The sequence below is a fragment of the Haliotis asinina genome, chromosome 2 (assembly GCF_037392515.1).
Source record: "Haliotis asinina isolate JCU_RB_2024 chromosome 2, JCU_Hal_asi_v2, whole genome shotgun sequence".
NCBI classification, from domain to species: domain Eukaryota; kingdom Metazoa; phylum Mollusca; class Gastropoda; order Lepetellida; family Haliotidae; genus Haliotis; species Haliotis asinina.
Genome location: NC_090281.1, coordinates 34,359,433 through 34,380,920, shown reverse-complemented (window position 1 = coordinate 34,380,920; position 21,488 = coordinate 34,359,433). Strand labels below are relative to the sequence as shown.

The 21,488-nt window shown below is 39.4% G+C and overlaps 1 long non-coding RNA gene across 1 annotated transcript in view; it reads left to right on the top strand.

Moving 5' to 3' along the window:
- The window catches only part of LOC137273646 (uncharacterized), a 37,226-nt gene that overhangs the window by 739 nt on the left and 14,999 nt on the right, over positions 1–21,488 (top strand). The gene's annotated exons all lie outside the window — the stretch shown is intronic.

Here is a 21,488-nt window from a genome sequence, read left to right as displayed (position 1 = left end):
GTTAGCAGGAGAGATAATTTTTCAGATATTGCAACCAGCGTAAATGCTGGTCGACTTGCGTAGATGATGGCCTCGCCGTTGTAATGTTAACTTTATTCTGAACAGAACATTGACACTTTTGACCTGCAACCTAAGTGAGTGAGTGAGTGAGTGAGTGAGTGAGTGAGTGTGTGAGTGAGTGTGTGAGTGAGTGAGTGAGTTGGGTATAACACCGCTTTGAAAAGTATTCCAGTTTTATTACGACGCGTCATCTGGGTATGGACGAAAGATTGAAGCGGGTATTGGACGTTAACTGCTTCCGTGAAACTCTCCGGTATGGTGCAGATTAGATCGGCGATTTGAACGGAGGACATTTGAAGGGCATGATCTTTACAGCCAAACAGCGTTAGCTCGATATCTCGTTTTAGACATTTTAAATGTTTTGCCAGGTTCGAATCCCAGGTTTGCCAGGTTCGAATCCCAGGTTTGCCAGGTTCTCTTCAGCGGAGAAGTTCGGCCATTGCCCATTAGAGCCCGTAGGTTCAGGCATAAGACATCGTTATTTCCAGCTATGTTCCTATATTAGACCGTAACATAACTGAAAAGCTGTATAAAAAGGTGTTAAATACAATATCTCTCAGTCCTATCGAGTCTCTTTGCCATGAAGTATGATTCATATACACTTTCCACTGTCACATGGATTTTGCGTTTTGGAGGTTTATCTGTATTTTACATCACAGCTTGTACTCAATGTCATGGAGTTAAATGTTCATCGGCTTGTTCATATTACAAGGTATAAATATTTACGCTGATTCACGTTAAACTGTGTTTACTGTAGAGTGGGCTTTGGGATAGCCAAACGGTTATACCGTTCGTTCGTCACGCTGAAGAGTGAGTGAGTTAATATTTAACGTCACATCGGCAATATTTCAGCCATATCGTGATCACGCTGAAGACTCCCATCATGGGTACAATGTTTGAAGCCCATTTCTGGTGTTCCTCGCTATGATATTGCCGGAATATTGGTGAAAGCTTCGTAACACTTTCTAGCCAGAAGGATCAGTTGGTTGCTTTCTATGAGAAATAACGCAGCTCTGACGATCAGTACTTTTCCCCGTCTTTAAGTCTTTGTTTTGAATCTATATATGACAAAGGTCTGTAAAATAACCGTGTAATTTACGTTTGGTTGTTGTTTAATGCCGCAGTCAGCAGTATTCCGGCCATATGACGGCGGTCTGTAAATAATCGAGTCTGGACCAGACAATCCAATGATCATCATCATAATCATAGACATACCCAACTAGGATGCGATGACATGAGTCAATCATGTCAGCGTGTCTGACCACCCGATTTGTCGCCTCTGGTTTGCCGATGACAAAATCCAAACTACGTAACTGGAATAGGATGTCATGCATGAACAAGTTGTGAATAGGACAACCTGATCCCGTCAGTCGTCTCTTATTGGTCAAAATGGGTTGTTGAGGATAAGTTCTATTCCGGATCTTTCCAGGATTCTATATTTAACTAAACTGACACTAACCTTAATGTAACATATATTATATTTGGGATTACTCTCTCTTAGTAAAGTACAGATTCTAGTACCGTGATTCGAACCCACATCTTCAGAGTCAGGCACCTAATCAACGTCAGCCGTCTAACCCAATCAGCCACCGAGACTAAACTGTGAGTTCGGTTAAGTGTTTCTTTGAGGAGTTTTAGTTTTAGCTTAGACCGAGCTTAATACCAGAGGAATGTTCAAAGTGACACACCTTGTACGTTTTCATGCGCATGCGCGGTCCTGTTGTTATGGGGACGGTTGGGTAACCTAGTGGTTAAAGCGCCCGTTCGTTACCCAGAAGATCAGGTTCTATTCCCCACTCGGGTACAATGTGTGAAGCCCATTTCCCGTGTCCCCCGTCGTGATATTGCTGGAATATTGCTAAAAGCGGCGTAAAACCACATTCCCTCATTCTGGCGTTATGGAACTAATGTTCACCGGATCACGACACGTCTAATTTTACATATTAATTCTGCTTTAAATGATTTAAATGACCATATGTGTCCCTTTACCAAGAAACCAACGCTACCAAAGAGCCACAGCTCAGTAAATCGAGGGAGGGTTTCGCGACGATATCTCTGGCATTCAAGTCGTCCGGTATAGCAGGGTTCAAGTGTATTCATTGTAGGTTATTCATTGTATGTTGAATGTTTGACTGTGAACGCGGATGCACAAAGGCTGTTTCATCTACTCAAGGAATGTGATTTATGATAATCATTAATCGAATTGATCAGCTCGGCAAGGAACCATCGTTAGACGTATTTATTTTCAAATTGATATTTAAGATGCTGGGAACAGCTCAGCAATGATTTTTAATCCTATTATACACATCAAATGCTGACAGTAATACTACGCATGTCAAGATAACCGAACCGTGTATGTTCGTTTAACTTCATAACACTGTCATGTGGACCAAGTTTTTTCTAGTTTTCAAGTAACATATATTCTTGAGGAAACATCTTCAAATCAAATATTTGACGTGCGATCCTTCACTTGGGTACAACGGATCTTTCAACGCTAAAACATCAGTTTTGTCAATAACTGAGTGGCGTTCATATAGCGAGAGTGGGCGTCCGAACTTGTTATTGATTACCAACCTGCCGATTTGTCATCGGAGTTGAAAGCACGTCCCGAGACAACGATTAGGCACATTTATGATATTTATCTCCGATAAAAGTCGACATGTTTGGATAGTCGTCAAGATCGTGTAAATAACCCGAAGATCATCTTACGGAAAGCTACTTGGTATCGTCACAACAAAACAGTATCGCACTGGAAAGAAAATGGTTTGACATTTAGACGCATGTAGATTTATATGAGACAGGCAGTCTTGGAGGAGCGTGGTTTACAACTTAATATGTTTTTATATCTGGCTAATCCCTTCTTGTTTGTTATGAGTACCATGCAAGAGATAGTCAAGAGCTCCTGAAATAGATAGAGCTCGTCTATGTTTACTCGGGCCTATAGACTTGATAGAATTGTACAGTTTTCTTGTATCTATTTTCGTGTTTTTCATAAGAGGCCTTGATATGAGGCACACGATGACCTTTTACAAGTACTCACTTGTAAAGGACACCACTAACAGTAGCAAGTCATAAAACTGTTAAGCTTGACTCAACATTCATTCATGCATGTATTGGGTATAAATCTCTTGGCCATCTGAACGTTCACACGAGAGGTTTATTGACAATATAGATCTGTTTGATTTCGTCATATCCCATTTGTTACAAGGAGAGATGATGTGATCAGCACTGATCATAGATGTATCATAGTATTAAAGAATGCCCAATCTTGATTTTGCGCAGAGGTTGAAATAGCTGAGGAAATTATGTGGGTATACCACTGAAAATCTGAGATGACACCGGGTGTTCCCGAATAGGCTCAAAACTATAATCTAACCTGAAAACAAATAAACAGGGACGGCCAGATTGCGAGACGGGATGGCGACGGCACAGCAGAGGTTAATGACTTGTGTCAGCACTTGTGCATGTGCTTGTCGAACACCTGTCTGTCCCTTTCTCTGCCCTCCTCCGTCGTGACAAACAGCGTTTGACTGAGTATGTTATGTTTATTAGCTTTAGAGGTAGACTGCAATTCATCGGTCCGCTTTTGAGACAAACAGGTTGGCTGGTTTGTTGTTGAATGCCGTATTCAGCAATATTCCAGTTATATGGCTGCGGTCTGTAAATAATCGAGTCCCGACAAGACCATCCAGCGATCAACATCATGAGCACTGATCTACGCAACTGGGATACGCGGACGTGTGTCAACCATATAAGCGAGCCTGATCACACGATCCCGTTAGTCGCCTCTAACGACGAGCATAGTCGCCTTTAGTGGCAAGCATGGGTTGCTGAAGATCTATTCTACCCCGGATCTTCAGGGGTCAGAATGGTAATAAGAAAAAGTAAAGATAACTTTACAATAAACATAGAGAATTTTCTGGGCTTCTGACGTTAGTCTCCTCTTACAGCAAGCATGCGTTACTGAAGGCCAATTCCTCACGGGTCTTATTACTAAGAACAACTACCAGTCATAAAGAAGAACCCAAAGAAAACATATAATTGTGTGCCGTTAATGAAAGATATTAAGCAAAACTGAGAAAGAAGGCACGTTGTTGAGTTCGGTCCGCGACTTGACAATAAGGCGGGCCGTTCCGGTAGCTCGTTAATGATTCTTTTAATTTTGAAACTTTTTATATAACCTTTATATAAACCCGTTTTATGAACTCATTAAACATATATCCCCTAAACATATGAATTATACGAATGGCCAATATAAGAACCTTATACGAAGTACGAGAAAATATCGGTTCTGATTATTTGCATTAACGTCAGAAGTGCACATCACTTAAATATGATCTACATAATTGGTGGCACCTAATTGGTGAGGATTAGGTGTGCTGATCGAAATAGTTGTGGCCTATTTTTATAGTTCATCAGTTATTACTGCTTGACAAGTATTAGATGAGCCTCGATCTGACAAATGACCTCAATTTGTATATATGGTGACGCCCGCCAGAACATTCCATTTGAAACAAGAAGGAAACAGGTTGTCGTCTAAATATTGAAAATTTCAATTTCCTCGTGCGAATCGTGTCATGATGGTGTTTGCTGAACTAAATCGCTCACGTGTTAAACAGTAGCAGTGTTGAATTCATGCCACAGTCAGCATGTATTGCACGTGCTTAATCGCCAATCTACCTGGAGCAACCAACTGTATTCGTCCACATTACTTGCCCCGCCTGCTTGTCACAAGCGTGTTCACTGCGCTGGCTAATCTAATGCTTGTCAAGCTGTACCTTTCTGATCGACGCAGATAAGCACGTAGCGTTAACTGTTTTATCATACATTTGTCTGTGGATGTGTCAATACATGTATAGGAAACATTTACAATTGTAAGTATCCGAAATCAATGTTAAAGTGATCTCAGCATTACTTGTCTATGAACCTCCCACGTCCGTCCAATTCCTTCTGAGAGTATGTTCTGCAGGAGCCATCTTGAAAATTGAATTGCGACTTGGTTCTAGTATGATTTAACTTGTTCTATGTCAATACTGATGGGAAATCACAGAATGAACAACACGTTAAAAATACATTATTTCCCTTAATGATCAAGACACGTTTACGTGCTTTAGAGAAAGTTTTGGTGACCAAACCTATTTTTGATTCCTTTAATGCAGAGATTTTCTTGATTTTTTAATATGTAGGCAGTGAAAATAATCTTGATTCTGTGAATATCCATGAAACATATTTTTGTTACTTGTAATATTCAGGCTTCAATCTCTAATTCTTTGAATCTCCAAAATCCATGTTACTGTGTCTCTGAATGCTCACGAGCCATGTTCTGGATTCTGTGGTAACCAAGGGAACATTCCCTTGATTGGTTTAATATCAAGTGAGTATGTCCTTGATCGATGTATTAATACAAAGGATTTTTTATTTTATTCTTTGAATATCCGGGATTTATCTGATTCTTTGAATAATAATGATTATTTATCTCATTCTTTGTATATCAATGGTTATTTACCTGTATCTTTGGATGCCAAGGAATAATTTCATTTGATTCTTTGAAAATCAAGGCTTATTTATCGCTTTCTTTGAATACCAAGGAATTTCTGTTTGATTTTCTGAATGTCGGGAATTAGTTATGTGATTGCTGGATTAACAAGGGATATTTAATCATTGATTCTTTGAATATCAGGGATTATTTATCTTATTCTTAGAATACAACCTTTTTTAGTTGATTCCTTGAATACATCGTTGATTGTTTGAAGCCCAGTAAACATATCCCTGATTCTTTCAATACTAAAGGAATACATCCGTGCTCCTTTAATGCTGAATCACTGACTGTCAAGCCATGTTACTCTCCTTACTGCCTTGTCCAAGAAACATTCATAGGACTCCTTCATACTCAAGAATCATTACCTAAGTATCTTTATTATTCCTGATTCCAACTACTATAACAATTATTTTTTTTAATTTTTTGTCCGTCATGAAAAGTGATTGGCTCGTTTCTTGACATTGATTCCCGTATTTCCTTTGATTATTAGAGTGAGTGAGTGAGTTAGGTCTGTCAATATGAACAGTATTTATTACCATACTATTACCATACCCCTAGCTGCTTGCTCACAGCATATCATCCTATGAGATGAAAACCTGAAGAGACTAAGGTCTTTGAAGATTCCGACTAGAATTGATAATTAAAAGTAAAAGTTCAATACAGTTATCTGCTTGACCGAGAGAAATTAAGTGCTCAGTTTGAGGCTGGATCACAAAGCTGGAAGCGCGACGTCCTAAGCGATGGTCATGATGTCAACCACTTGTTTGTCTAGTTTTGACCACGGCCATATAGCTGGAATATTGCTGCTCGGGACGTTAAACAAACAAACGGAGACTGACTATAATAAAAGACACCCAGAATAGAAAGTCTAGATCTTTGACCAACTCAACCTAACACGACCCATACGCCTTTCAGCAACGCCACGTACATTAAGACAGTTGATATAGGTCCAGCTGGTACCACACAATGAACCACCCAATGCTCTTTAGTTTTCCCTTTACAATAAGCAGGTTACACATTCTCATGCAGCCTTCCTCGCTGTGGAATAATACAAATATATACTCATGAAAACGAAAAAGGGAACATATGTGTTCCTTTATCTATTGCCAGTTTCTCACTCACAGTGTAATACAAGACTTGTGAAGAAACCTGGGAAAGAATAAAGGAACACCTGTACTTTCATGTGTTCATTTATTCTTTCCATGACTGTATGTGTGATACTCGCTCACCGACCATTTGTTGTGCATGTTTCATCAATACGACTTATAGCAAAACTTCACCGCTGAAGAAAAATGCGACAGGATCAAGCCACGAGGGACAACTAGAATAATGTAATATTTACAATAATATACCCTAATATGTATTTATATCCTATCGCGCTAATACTATTGAAAACATCAGCGCCATGAAATTGCGTCCAGTCTCGATCATCCGCCGAATCAGTTTCCATTGGTTTAATTTGCAAAATACATGAGCGGATAACTGGGAGTGAATGACAACTATAGGTTTCCATAAAGAGGGTAATAACCATTAGATGAAGCACTACTCAAACGGCAATACCGCCAAAAATATTAATTCAATTAAACTAAAAAAACTATTTGTGTTTCAAAGTTGTCATTAACTACAACATGTCATTACACGACTGAGACAGATGTCAAAACCGTTGCGTTGGAGGAATTCTTATGAATGTTAACCTTTGCATGACTTCTGATTAACAGAATGGTGTTTTTTCGTGTAAACTGTTTTATCCCTCATGCGTTGCTTATGTTTGCTGAATACTCAGGTTTCATTGGATCCGATTTGCACAGAGGCCCGGGGCAACGATTTTCGCTGTGTGGCTTTTGTTGTCAATATTGTAACTAAGAAGAAAATCATTTGGTGGACTTCTGATATTTGCATTACACAACAGAACGCTAACAAATAATTTCTGGTAATTGCTGGCCGGAGTGAGAGTGGATGACTCGATTGTCTAGCCAGGGTTGTGATTTTCTGCTGAGCTTGCAAAAACAAGAATATAGCTCTCATTAATTAAATGTAAATACAAATGTCCATGAGGGCTGATATGAATCTGTGAGGACAGTGAATAACAGGCCTTGAATACGACACCAGGTGTTTGCAAAATGGGAGATCAAATTTGTCCACATATTTCAAACACTAATTCGAAAATGTTGACGTTACTCGGCTACTTTATTGTATTGTCTCTAAACCTCTTGAACATCGGTTTTATTCCTTCTTATTTCAGCACATCAGTCTTAGCCTTGGTGGTTGCCAAAGTGATTGTTTTCTCAAATACACCTCATACGTTACGTACTTTCTAAAAGGCAGGAAATTAGTGATGTTGTCTTATTTTTATATTTAACACGATATTAGGCATATTGTCTTATTCCTAATTTGAAAACTGCAATAGGATTAAATTAAATTATATACACATTAGAAGCTATTTGTTCATAAAAAAATAAGAATGAAGTACACGAGTTCATCTGCAGAAATCTGGAAATGTTTGATTATCCATGACGCATTTAGATTCATTTTGATGGGCGTTTTGGTAGCAACCACTCAGTAGTTATCTCTGTCGTGATTGATAAAAACAAAAAAACCTAAAGAAGACATAAATAAGAATGGACAAAATTAAAATGTACATAGATAATTGGAAGAACGTAAAGTGGACATAGATAAATGAAGGAACTTATAGTGAACATAGATAAAGATGGAGGAACTTACAGTGAACATAGATAAAGATGGAGGAACTTACAGTGAACATAGATAAAGATGGAGGAACTTACAGTGAACATAGATAAAGATGGAGGAACTTACAGTGAACATAGATAAAGATGGAGGAACTTACAGTGAACATGGATAAAGATGGAGGAACCTACAGTGAACATAGATAAAGATGGAGAAACGTACAGTGAACATAGATAAAGATGGAGGAACTTACAGTGAACATAGATAAAGATGGAGGAACTTACAGTGAACATAGATAAGGAACTTACAGTGAACATAGATAAAGATGGAGGAACTTACAGTGAACATAGATAAAGATGGAGGAACTTACAGTGAACATAGATAAAGATGGAGGAACTTACAGTGAACATAGATAAAGATGGAGGAACTTACAGTGAACATAGATAAGGATGAAGGAACTTACAGTGAACATAGATAAAGATGGAGAAACGTATAGTGAACATAGATAAAGATGGAGAAACGTACAGTGAACATAGATAAAGATGGAGAAACGTATAGTGAACATAGATAAAGATGGAGAAACGTACAGTGAACATAGATAATGATGGAGGAACTTACAGTGAACATAGATAAGGAACGTATAGTGAACATAGATAAAGATGGAGGAACCTACAGTGAACATAGATAATGATGAAGGAACTTACAGTGAACATAGATAAAGATGGAGAAACGTATAGTGAACATAGATAAAGATGGAGAAACGTACAGTGAACATAGATAAAAATGGAGAAACGTATAGTGAACGTAGATAAAGATGGAGAAACGTACAGTGAACATAGATAAAGATGGAGGAACTTACAGTGAACATAGATAAAGATGGAGGAACTTACAGTGAACATAGATAAGGAACGTATAGTGAACATAGATAAAGATGGAGGAACTTACAGTGAACATAGATAAGGATGGAGGAACTTACAGTGAACATAGATAAAGATGGAGGAACTTACAGTGAACATAGATAAGGATGGAGAAACGTATAGTGAACATAGATAAAGATGGAGAAACGTACAGTGAACATAGATAATGATGGAGAAACTTACAGTGAACATAGATAAAGATGGAGGAACTTACAGTGAACATAGATAAGGAACGTATAGTGAACATAGATAAAGATGGAGGAACTTACAGTGAACATAGATAAAGATGGAGGAACTTACAGTGAACATAGATAAAGATGGAGGAACGTACAGTGAACATAGATAAAGATGGAGGAACTTACAGTGAACATAGATAAAGATGGAGGAACTTACAGTGAACATAGATAAAGATGGAGGAACTTACAGTGAACATAGATAAAGATGGAGAAACGTACAGTGGATATAGATAAATGGAAGAACTTTAAGTGGCCATAGATAAATTGACGAACTTAAAGTGGACATAGATAAATTGAGGAACTTAAAGTGGACATATGTGAAGACAAAGATCCAAACAGTTCATAAGCAGATTGACAGCGGAACAGAGGATACAGGTTAAGACAAACAGTGGACATAGATAATGATTAAAGAACGATGAGTGGAAATAATATCAACAAAGGACCAACAGTAGTTATTACGACATACGGACGGCGTAATATTAACAAATATGGGTCCGTCCTTGGCACCGACGTCATCGAGCAACGAGAACAGACAACGGGCAAAAACAAAGTGTGCGGATCCAAATACGGACATAACTCAGAAGACACACAAGTCTTAAAAACAGGGTAAGTGAAGACATACATTCACTGACAATATTAAAATGAACACATCTATCTTCATTAGAATAACATTTGCTATGGAAAAAGAACGATGAGGAGCTTTCAATTTGACAGTTAGTAAGTATTTATAGTCGCCCCAGGGAACCGAGAAAGCTTTGTAAGGCATCTTCAGTAGACGTCAACATTTTTAAGAACACGTCTAATAATAGCCAGGCATCAGACGCTACTGGTAACTAATATTTTCTGCATCTTCCTCGTTGACATGTGGTCAATATCACGTTTCCATCACGTCAGAACGAGGCTAATATGACAACAGGCGACGTGGACTTTGCCCCTAGGCGGTCTGTCTCCGGCGACGTTTGCAACGTTTTAAATGACCAAAGAATCTATTTAGCCATCGATTAGAATTTATTGAACTGCTTTCCCAATTAACTTGCAAAGCGAGGTACGCTTCTGGCTTTTAATCGACAGACAAGATTATTAATATCCAAAAATACTACAGTTATAAATGCAAGCAGGTTAATAGGTAAAAGTATGAAATAAATGTCGAAAGCCTATGTTATTCTTTAGGAGGACAAGGGTAACATGTTGTGAGGTAATTTCGTGCAAAGTGAGTCTTTCCCAGTCGTAGATATACCTTATAAGAACTAATTTTGATATCACTCACGGTCAATGCTGAACCATGTCCGTGAAATAGGACAGGCTGGTTGTAGTGTGAGTGAAAGAGTTAGTTTAGTATGACGCCGTTTTAGCAATATTCCAGCTATAACATGGCGGATGACATGGGCTTCACGTATTGTGCACGTGTTGGGAATCGAACCCGGGTCATCGGTTTGACGAGAGTACAGTTTAACCACTAGGCTATCCCACCGCTCCTTCTTGTCGTAGAGTGACGCGAATCCGAAAAATCAGATTTATCTGGCTTAACGATGCTTAGAACAATTAAGCTAACTTTCTTCAGTTTCAGTAATTTTGTACCTGATATGTTAATGAACTGGGTTGTGATGAAGAGCTTGCAAGGCGTTGATTCACCGTTCTGGACAAAATAAATAAATAAATAAATAAAATTCAAAATGATTACGGCAATTCCTGACTGGTTTGGTCTAAAAATGATAGAAAACCCCCAAACATGACGATCCAATATTTGCTGTGATTTATTATTGTTTCTAAGATGCTTCGGCGAAAGATCAAAGGCGCCAACAATACTTTATCAGACGATAATGTGCACTTTTTGCATTACGTCACAATGTGTTGACGTCACTGCGCCATTCCAGTCTGCAAGCGTCCTCGTGCTTTAACTATAATAGTTCAGGGCGAAAGTGTACTTTATTACACTATACATGGTGGTAGAACGAACTGTATTTCTTAATCAATACACAAATAATACACAAGTGTTTGGTCGATGTACTCTCTCGGGGTACACAATATTCATATTGTTAATGAATATTGGAGGAACACCATCGAAGATACGGATCAAAATTGATCTTCAGCAACCTGTGCTTGTCATAAGAGGGATCAGGCGGTCAGTTTCGCTGGCGTGGTTGACACATGTCAAAGCATCTCAGCTACACAGATCCATGGTCCTAGTGTTGATCACTGGATTGTCTGGTCCAGAAACGTCTGTTTACATACCACAGTCATATAAATGAACTACAGCTGAGTAAGGCTTTAAACAGCGAAAAGACGTGACTTGCTTAACTACGACATTACTATCTGTATAAGTCGAAACGTGACTGTCTGGACATGCTGTACAACGACATTACAAATCTGTATATGCCAGAAAGTGACTTGCATGACAACGACTTTAGAATATGTATATGTTCGAAAGTTACTTGCATGACAACGACTTTAGAATATGTATATGTTCGAAGGTGACTTGCTTGACAGCGACACCAGAATCTGCAGATGCCGGAAAGTGAGTTGCTTGACAACGACATTAGAATCTGAATGTCGAAACGTCACTTGCTTGACTTCAAAAATGCGATGTAAAGAACATCTTCCACTTTCGGGCACTAGAAAGAAGACATTCTGTGTGATGATGATGACTGACCCAAAACCAAACCAGACATGGGTACTTGAGGAAGGTGAGCTTCCTTGCGGCCAATATCGCATTTACAATACTGACAGAAACTAATCTGGCTTCATGATCGGACATTAAATCTCAGGATACTTGCTGTTGTGAAACTTAACGCTACTCAAAGCTGATTGATCAGTTCAATCGCTATGACGTCCAATTGTACATGTAAAAATAAATGACTCCAATTTTTTCATGATGCCGCATCCCTATTCACGAAAGGTCACCACAAGGATTGCTTCACATTGTGGCAGCAACACCGTTTCGTGAGTAGGCGCGGCTTTAAACGCATTCGGATCTGTCTCGCGCCATTACGCAAGGGGAATCGCTATTGTCATTGTTGCGTATGGTTCGTAAAGTTCTGTACTGTGGTACAGTAAGATTCGAGGTTTCTACCAATCGTCAGATCAGGTTTAGAATTGGTATCCACCAACCATGCTTGTAGGGTACCATCAACTCTCGGGATCTGGTGGTCACCATCGCTGACTTGTTTGACACATGCCATCGTATCCCAATTGCGTGTGTCGATGCTCATGATGATGATCACTGGATTGTCTGGCCCAGACTCGAGTACTTGCAGATTGCGTGGCGTTAAACAACAACTGAAAAGGCCAAACATTTTATTAACGCCATATTCGTCAATATTCCAGTTATGACGGCGGGGTGTACATACGAGTAGTCTAATCAGCGACCAGACATTCCAGTATTCCATAGTTATTGTTTCCAGTATCTTGGGGCTGATGGTGGCTTGTTGTAGGTGGCAGGAAGCGTATTGTCACATGTGTTGTCCCATCCCATCTAGGACAACACGACTATTTAAAACATTAATGAATTTGATCAATTAATTTGAGTCATGTCAGTTAACCAATTAGGGTATGTATACTACATGCGGTCAGTATAAGTGGCATTATAACCAGGGGAAAATGAGTTTTGTTCCAAAAGATATTGGCAAATGGCATTATCCAGCTTGGTATTATAACCAGGATATTATATAGGCAGGAAATGTGTTTTATCCAGGGTGGCATTTTATCCAGGGTGGCATTTTATCCAAGGTGGCATCACATCCAAGGTGGCATTATATCCAGTGGCATAAAAACAGCGATGTACTGTTCATAAAACACTAAGATCGCACTGGAGAACAGAAACCTTTTTCTAACCCTGAATTCTTTTCGGGTACTCTCAGTGTTGCTGGTAATTCGGGTATTTATCTCCGTCCATTGAATACTCTCATTGCTTTCGGGTGGATATGGTGGCCATGTCGTCGAAGGCTTTGCTGGCACAACGTTCGTCTCCAAGACGTGCAGGAAACAATACAATGGCCGTGAATCTACGACATTACGACATTATTGGGGTTTTCCTTCCAAATTATTTCTCTCACTTCTTTATTTAAAAAAGTAATGTTTGAAGTCAGCCCACTCAGTCAATCACTCACATATCAGCCCTCCCAAACACCGCTCACTCACCCACCAACCACCCAAACACTCACTCACTCACCCACCAACCCACCCAAACACCACTCACTCAAACACCAACTCAACCAAACACTCACTCAACCACTCATCCACCAACCCACCCAAACACTCACTCACTCGCTCACCAACCCATCCAAACACTCACTCACTCACCCACCAGCCCACCCACCCAAACACTAACTCACTCACCCACCAACTCACATACATACTCACTCACTCACTCACCCACCAACCCATCCAAATACTCACTCACTCTCACCCACCAACCCACCCAAACACTCACTCTGTCACCCACCAACCCACCCAAACACCCACTCACTCACCCACTCAGGTATAGACCGATTCGTACTTATTGTAATGTTTCCGCTTAATCAACAGTCGAGGACAATGTCGCTGGAGAACACGTCTATATTACAATATTATAACCCCGCTAATGAAACCTTCGTGTTGCTATTGAAATCACTTCAACAATTTGGAGACAATGTTTTCCTTCCACAAAGGGACTTCCCTCGTGCGTTGGCGTGTCTGGACAAAACATCCTTTCCCTTTCTTCGGAACATATTTTCTTTCAAACGCTGTTCATTCAGAATTTCTATTTTTCTGACATAACGGTTTCTGGCTGTCAATAATAATATTAAGACAAAGCCAGAGAAGGATATAATAGTAAAATATATCATAAACACACGCAAAGTCAAGTCACTTGTTCGTTTGTTCAGATCTAAGTAGGGAATTACATCTATCTATCATCATTTTGGTCGCTGATGCGGCATTCTGTTTTCTTTAATCTTGGTCCATTCAGGTTTTCTTTCAAAGTCTTTCATCCGATCACCACGCCCATAACGGTCTGAAACAGAGCAGGCATGTTTGATTGAGATCACTGAAAAAAATATAGAAAAGTCAATTACATTGTTATATTTCAGCGGAGAAAAAGAGTGGCATTTCTCGTTAATTCTTCTGTCAATAGAAAAAATGAACAGTCCTTCACATTCTGTTCAGTTGAAAGAAATATGCTTTTTTTATATAATTCTCTCTATGCAGCCTGACATTACACAGTGGCATGTTTACGTTTAGGACTGCAGAAGGATGGCGAAGTGCTGTGCAATCTCATTTGTAGAACATTCATATTGGCGATGACAGTTACTAGTTCAACATAGAACTGGCATTGACTTACAGGATTTAAATTGAAATGGAATTAAAAAAATGAGACGAAAACATGAAGAACAGATGGGCTGCATGCTAAATCTAAACAAATTGCCTGAGTATAATTGACATTTCTCTGCGTTTTGGGTAGAATTGTTTCTTCCGTTAACTGCAAGCTGTTAATCCGATTATTATGGCATCGGATATTGAATATCCTTTGAAATCGGTATCTCAGGACAAGGACACTTCTATTTTTCATGTAACAGTTCCAGCATTTCATTAATGATAATAATAAAACACATGCCAGACTGAGTGAGTGAGTGTGGTCTTATGCTGCTGTTAGCAATGTTCCAATAATATCACCGTGAGGGACACCACATTGTACCATACCCGTGTGGGCAATCGAGCGTGACGAGTGGATGCTTTAACCACTCGGCTACCCCACCGCCCCCACATGCAAGAGGACGATTTAAAAATCAAACATGTCATAAACACATGCAAAGGCAGGTCACTAATTCGTTTGTTCAAATCTAAATAGGGAATTGCATTTTGGTAGGTGAACTGTCAGTGTTTGTTTTGTAGGCAATCGCCATGTATCTGCCATAAATCTTTGTGAAAACTTTGCCCAGGCCTTGAATGCTGTAACCTTGACTTAGAAACTTAAAACCATCCTTAGCTGTTTTCAAAGCAAACTCAAAGTAAAACCATTCAAAATACTTTGAAATATGATCATTATTGTCATCGACGTTTAACGTGATAAAATACGTACTTAAGATATTTATGATCCAACTATTTTCAAAAGTTAAAGCCAATTCCATTCAGACTTTTCCTAATTGCTTGCTGTGCGCTTAGGGTTCAAGTGAGTTCGAGCAAGACATTATATTGAGCGAGTAATATAACACAAGTCGGATAAATATTTACTATGCAATAAAAATGGTCTCCTTGACGCTCTTTACGCGAACCACACCGAGGTGCGATGTCGGCGATAGAAACGTTTGATGCCGGAGCAGTAGACGTCCCGGACCACGACCTCAAATATCTCTCAGTTGTCTCGTTCTGTTAAACACTCTGATACCTCGCAAATTAATTAAAGTGCGTCATTTGCCGGTGCCTGGTCTTCAAGAGGGGAGGGTGTCAATGTCAGAAGTTCTAAATATAACTCTACGTCGATGCTTCCAAAGGTTTGCGCTTTGTAACGAAGAAGCCAACGAGACCTTCCGTTCAATAGCTGGCCCTCGTCAAAACTAAAAATAGCGTATCTCTCTGATCGACGCCTGTATTTGACCACCCCTACCCATTAAGTTTGACGGCTGCCAGAATTGATTTCCAAATATAGAGCCAGTTTAATGTCACGCGGCAAGACTGGGTTCAGTGTTGACACCTGATTGGCCCGCTTGAGGAGAGCAGCGAGCCTAAGACTTATGTCACTAACAAGACTGTATTACAAACGGTCCATTGATTCCAGGAATCTGAAGATCCGTGATTCGGAGGGGGAGGTGGGGGTGGAAGTCTGTAGATTGATTATTGGTTTTAGCGTTAAAGACACACCGTCGCTTTGTCAATAATCCTCTAACGGTTTCTGCTGTTCACAACGCGGCTTCCTATGACTTGACGTTGCTTCGTTAAAGGGGCGATTTAAGCGAGCATAAAAGGCATAGCGATTGCTCGCAAACCGTATGAAGAAAATTTAGCTTGGGAAATCACTTTTACCGCCAGTTGTAATCAAAGAAGTCATTTATCTAAAACTTTATTCTAATTATACCATTTCACTTGGTTTATACTGACACAGTTGTGGATAACTGTTGCTTTAATTTTGTTAGTGCAACGTTTAGATTCCGATCCTTGTACCGTTGTCTAATAGGAATCTGTACTGAAACATCGCGCTCACAGAACAAATAAAAAAATTGAAATAATATAAAATATATATAGTATTTGCTCGTCACGCCGAAGGCCCAGGTTTCGATTCCCCACATGAGCACGATATGTGGAACCCATTTCTGGTGTCTAGCGCCTTGATGTTGCTGGAATATTGCTAGGAGCGGCGTAAAATCACACTCCCTCACTCTGGTGTTATGAAACTAAGGTTCATCGGATCACGACACATCTAAGGGACGCAACTTCACACATTATTTCCGCTTTCGATGATTGGCTATATGTGCCCATTTACCACGAAACCAACGTTACCAAGGTGCCACAGCTCAGTTCATCGAGGAAGGTGATATTACCGGAATACTGCTAAAGGCAGCGTAACACTAAAGTCAATAACTCACAAAATATAATACGATATCATCCAGAAATCTGCAACTGTTGTACTTCCCGAATTCTAATATGCCACTCAACAACGTTTCGTGTGTTGCAAATCGTGAAGTCATTGTTTGGATAAGTGAATGAGTGAGTGAGCATGTTTTTATGCGATGTTTAACAATATGCCAGGAAAGACACCAGAAATGGGTTTCATACAGTGTACCTATATGGGGATCGATGGCTTCAGCGTGACGACCGCAGGATTGAACCATTAACTACGACAGTTTCATGTCCATGCAGGAAGCCTCCCAGTATACGACAGTTTCGTGTCCTAGTATATGATAGTTTCATGTCCCTGTATACGACAGTTTCATGTCATGCCGTTAAAAGACAGTTTCATGTCTCAGTATACCGCAGTTTCATATCCCAGTATACGACAGTTTCGTGTCGATGAGGGGAAAACTCCCGGTATACGACATTTCAATGTCCTTGTATAAGACAGTTTCACGTCTCAGTATACGACAGTTCAATGTCCCAGTATACGACAGTTTCACGTCTCAGTATACGACAGTTCAATGTCCCAGTATACGACAGTTTCATGTAAATGTGGGAAGACTGTTAGTATACGACAGTTTCATGTCCATGATCTAGAGAATGATGAGAGAAAGAATGATTGAGGGGATATAATGAGAGAGCAAGTGACATTATATATATGTTGTTTGAACACACATGAAACTGTCGTATACTAGCGGTCGTCCCACATGGAAGTGAAACTGTCGTATACTGATACATTAAACTGGTGTGTCGTAAGACGTTAGGTATTCAAGAAGACAATCAATTTTTCTTCAAATTATTCTATTCATATAAGAATGAGTGGCTGAGTTGAGTTTTACACCACTGTTAACCATATTCCAGCAATATCCCAAAGAGGGACACTAGAAATAGACTTGACTCATTGTGCCCATGTGGGGAATCAAACCCGGATCCTCAGCGTGACGAGCGAATGCTTCACCCACTGTCCCCAGTATGTAAGGTGACCCGTGAAGGTCCCGGGGTAGAATAGGCCTTCAGCGACCCATGCTTGCCATAAAAGGTGACTATGCTTGTCGTAAGAGGCGACTAACGGGATCGGGTGGTCAGACTAGCTGACTTGGTTGACACATGTCATCGGTTCCCAATTGTGCAGATCGATGCTCATGTTGTTGATCACTGGATTGTCTGGTCCAGACTTGATTATTTACAGACCGTCGCCATATAGCTGGAATATTGCTAAGTGCGACGTAAAACTAAACTCACTCACTCAGTATGTAAGGTCGAAGGTTACATGACTACTATATTCGAATTTTAGCATCATTCTGCTTTTCCTCCAATAAATACTAACTGACATTACCTTTAACGTATTTCGGTCACGTCATTTTAGGTCCTTTCAATATTTAGTTATTGCTCGGTGACATCCTTTGAGGAAGCGATCTTAACGTCGTTATTTCTTAAATCTCATCAATGTTTCATAAGATTCGTAATTGAATATAATCTCAAACCGAGTTTCTTACCGTTATCAGATTGAACACACATATAATAATTTTACCAAACTTCTGTAAAATACTTGAATGGGAACCCTCCAGCAATTCAGTACAGCGTCTATAATTACGGTGTGCTTCTCAATGAAAACAAGTCCCTAAATCTCATTACTTGCTATCAAAACTATTTTCATCTCAAAATTTGTGTGATCTTCTTACGCAGCCAATGAAAATAACACTACTTTGTCCATTTGCCCATCGGAGAATGTTAATTAAATTCTCTTCCATGTCTCCGACTGGAAACGGTAGAATGTTCCTCGTCTACAGAAACCTCTGAAGTTATTGTCCAGTGTCGATTCTGCACGCGAGGCCAAAGGTTAATGTTCGCCCCCGCAGGTTCCCGATTATTGCATACACTTAAAGGGGATCTTTAGTTATTGGCTCAGTTGAAAAGGGAACGATTTGATTTTCGCTTAATTGCTTTGCGTTAGAGAGCTGGGCAAGTGTATTCGCCCACAGCGCTTTTGTAGTTGGTGATCACATGCTATGTAGCTGGCGACAACTTTCGCTAAAGACAGGACGGGTCGGAACGATCGAATATTTCCTATTCTAGTAACAAATCCGGTTTTGAAATTCGATCTTGAATCAGGTCGACCAAATAACTGGCAGATTTATGTTACAAACTAGCTATGTTTATAACTCACTGGAATTTTAGTCGCGCAGATTACAAGGTGAGGAGGTATATTTTCATTTGGAAGCTACCATTACAAGGACGTAACTTTATTAGATTTTATGAAAACATTATTTCATTGGTAATTCAAATATTTAGCGTCCCATTTGAATAAGTTTTCAATGACATTTATCGTAATCGGGTTAAACTGTCATTGCCTTATTTGATATTCATTTAGGATTGGGGATTGAAGTGATCATTTTCGAGAGATAAAGGTTTCTTCTAGATTTAGAATGCCAGACATGACATATCGAAACCTGTGTTTTACAATGACGCTACATCTTCCACATTATTGAGTTCTTTCTATTAATATTTCATGCGTAATGCGGTAAGGCTATCATTATTTTCATACCATCCTCCGAAATTAATAATAAAGGAAGCTAAAGCGTTCTACGAGAGATTTTACGACAGATTAACCGCTTTGTATGAAATCATTTTGGGTTGGAAATAGATTGTTGCGGTTATCGATTTTATTGGCCCGCAATGAAAATACAACTAGCGCACTTTCATTAATTAGCTTTCATTAATCATACATAATTTAAAATACATTCAAAATTGTACAATCGACCATGAAAGCCTTTCTACATCCATACGAAATCTTTGATTGTACAATTCTGACTGTATCATGAGCGAACGTTTGTTTCAGCAGTATTAAAGCTGTAGGATGTTTGTAAACAACCATGTCTGGACCAAACAATCCAATCATTGTCGCCATGCGATAAGATGACAGAGCATGTGCTGATCACCAAGTGCTGATACCAGGTGTTTGCCCCAAGGTGAACTAAAGCTGATACGATAATACAAACTTTTACAGGTAATATTGCTTCCGAAACTGGTCCCTCAAAACAAACTTACGCCTCTGCGTATCTCAAAGACAAACCATCCCCATTCTTGTTGTGGTAATTGCAGTAGCTGTCGTAGCACTGCCGTGTGGGCTGTGACAGTCTACCCGCGCATATTTTTGTGCAAATTTGCGTTGACCCGGTTACCCCTTTCGCTAACACCTGGTGTTATCCCTACAGATTACATTTATATATCGCCTTTACGCTCAACTGTCTTGTCGCACAATCCAGACGCTGATGTTCTATACTTCCGTGACGGATCATTTGCAAATATAGCCTGGTCACTAACCACCACCACTGCTGCTGCTGCTGCTGTTGTTGTTGTGGACACTAGTGCTATCCTTGGAGAGTTTAAAATTATTAATGTGTCTTTAGACTAGAGAACCTTATGATTCTGTATGGCACTGAAAGATCACTGAAATGATTCGACCTTAAGGAGTCACTGTAAGCTTAACTTTCTAGACTTTTCTAGACTTACTTTAAAAAAGACCCTGCTAATCGACTCGAAATACTTTCGGAACTCATTTTTATGAGTAGGGGAATAACTCAGGGTCATTCTTTTTGTCCTTTGCTTTTCTGTTTGTCAATAAATCATTTAAGCTCACGGACACATCTTCACAGTCAAATCAGTCATCAACAGCCATGACCATTTGAGATATGATGACATGAGTCAACCAGGTCAGCAAACCTGACCACCCGATCCCGTTAGTTGTCTCGAACGGCAAGCATGGATTACGTCAGACCAATTTTAACCCGGGCTTAGATCTTTACAGTTCTTAATGAAATTATAAGTATATTTCTCAGTATGATTAAAGCGACACACCATAATCATACATTGTGAATAAAACGTAAGGATGTATTGTTAGATGCTGACATCTCGAAACTATGAAATATTTCTTGCATACGTTTGTAACCTATGCTACAAAACTAAATCATGATAAACACAGGTTAATCATGTTAAACTTTTATGCATTTACGTGTGTGAATTCACTGAAAGATACAGAACCCATTTGCAACAGGAAACGTAAAACTTGAGTATATTTTCCCGGAAGATGTTGTGTTTGAGATCTTATAAAAGGACGTCCACGTCAGTAAGTCCTATACCATGTCTGCGTTCATGGGCTGCTAACAAAATATGATCCATCGTTTGTAACACAACGTTTGTAAAACAGCGAGGATTAATACTTTTCACAGGATATGTATGACTTTAAACAGTTATGCTGAATGTGACGCTTACATTTGAACAGTGGCTTTTCTTTAAACTGCACAATGTAATGTTATCTTGAAGATCTACTTGTAAGAATAGAGTAAAGAACATTGTTATCATGAAGACTGCTTGTGACAATAATGTAAAGAACTGAAATAATGAAGGATCATAATGAAAATAGGCAGTGTTGATGCATAAATCGAAACAAATTCTTTTTTGTGGTAA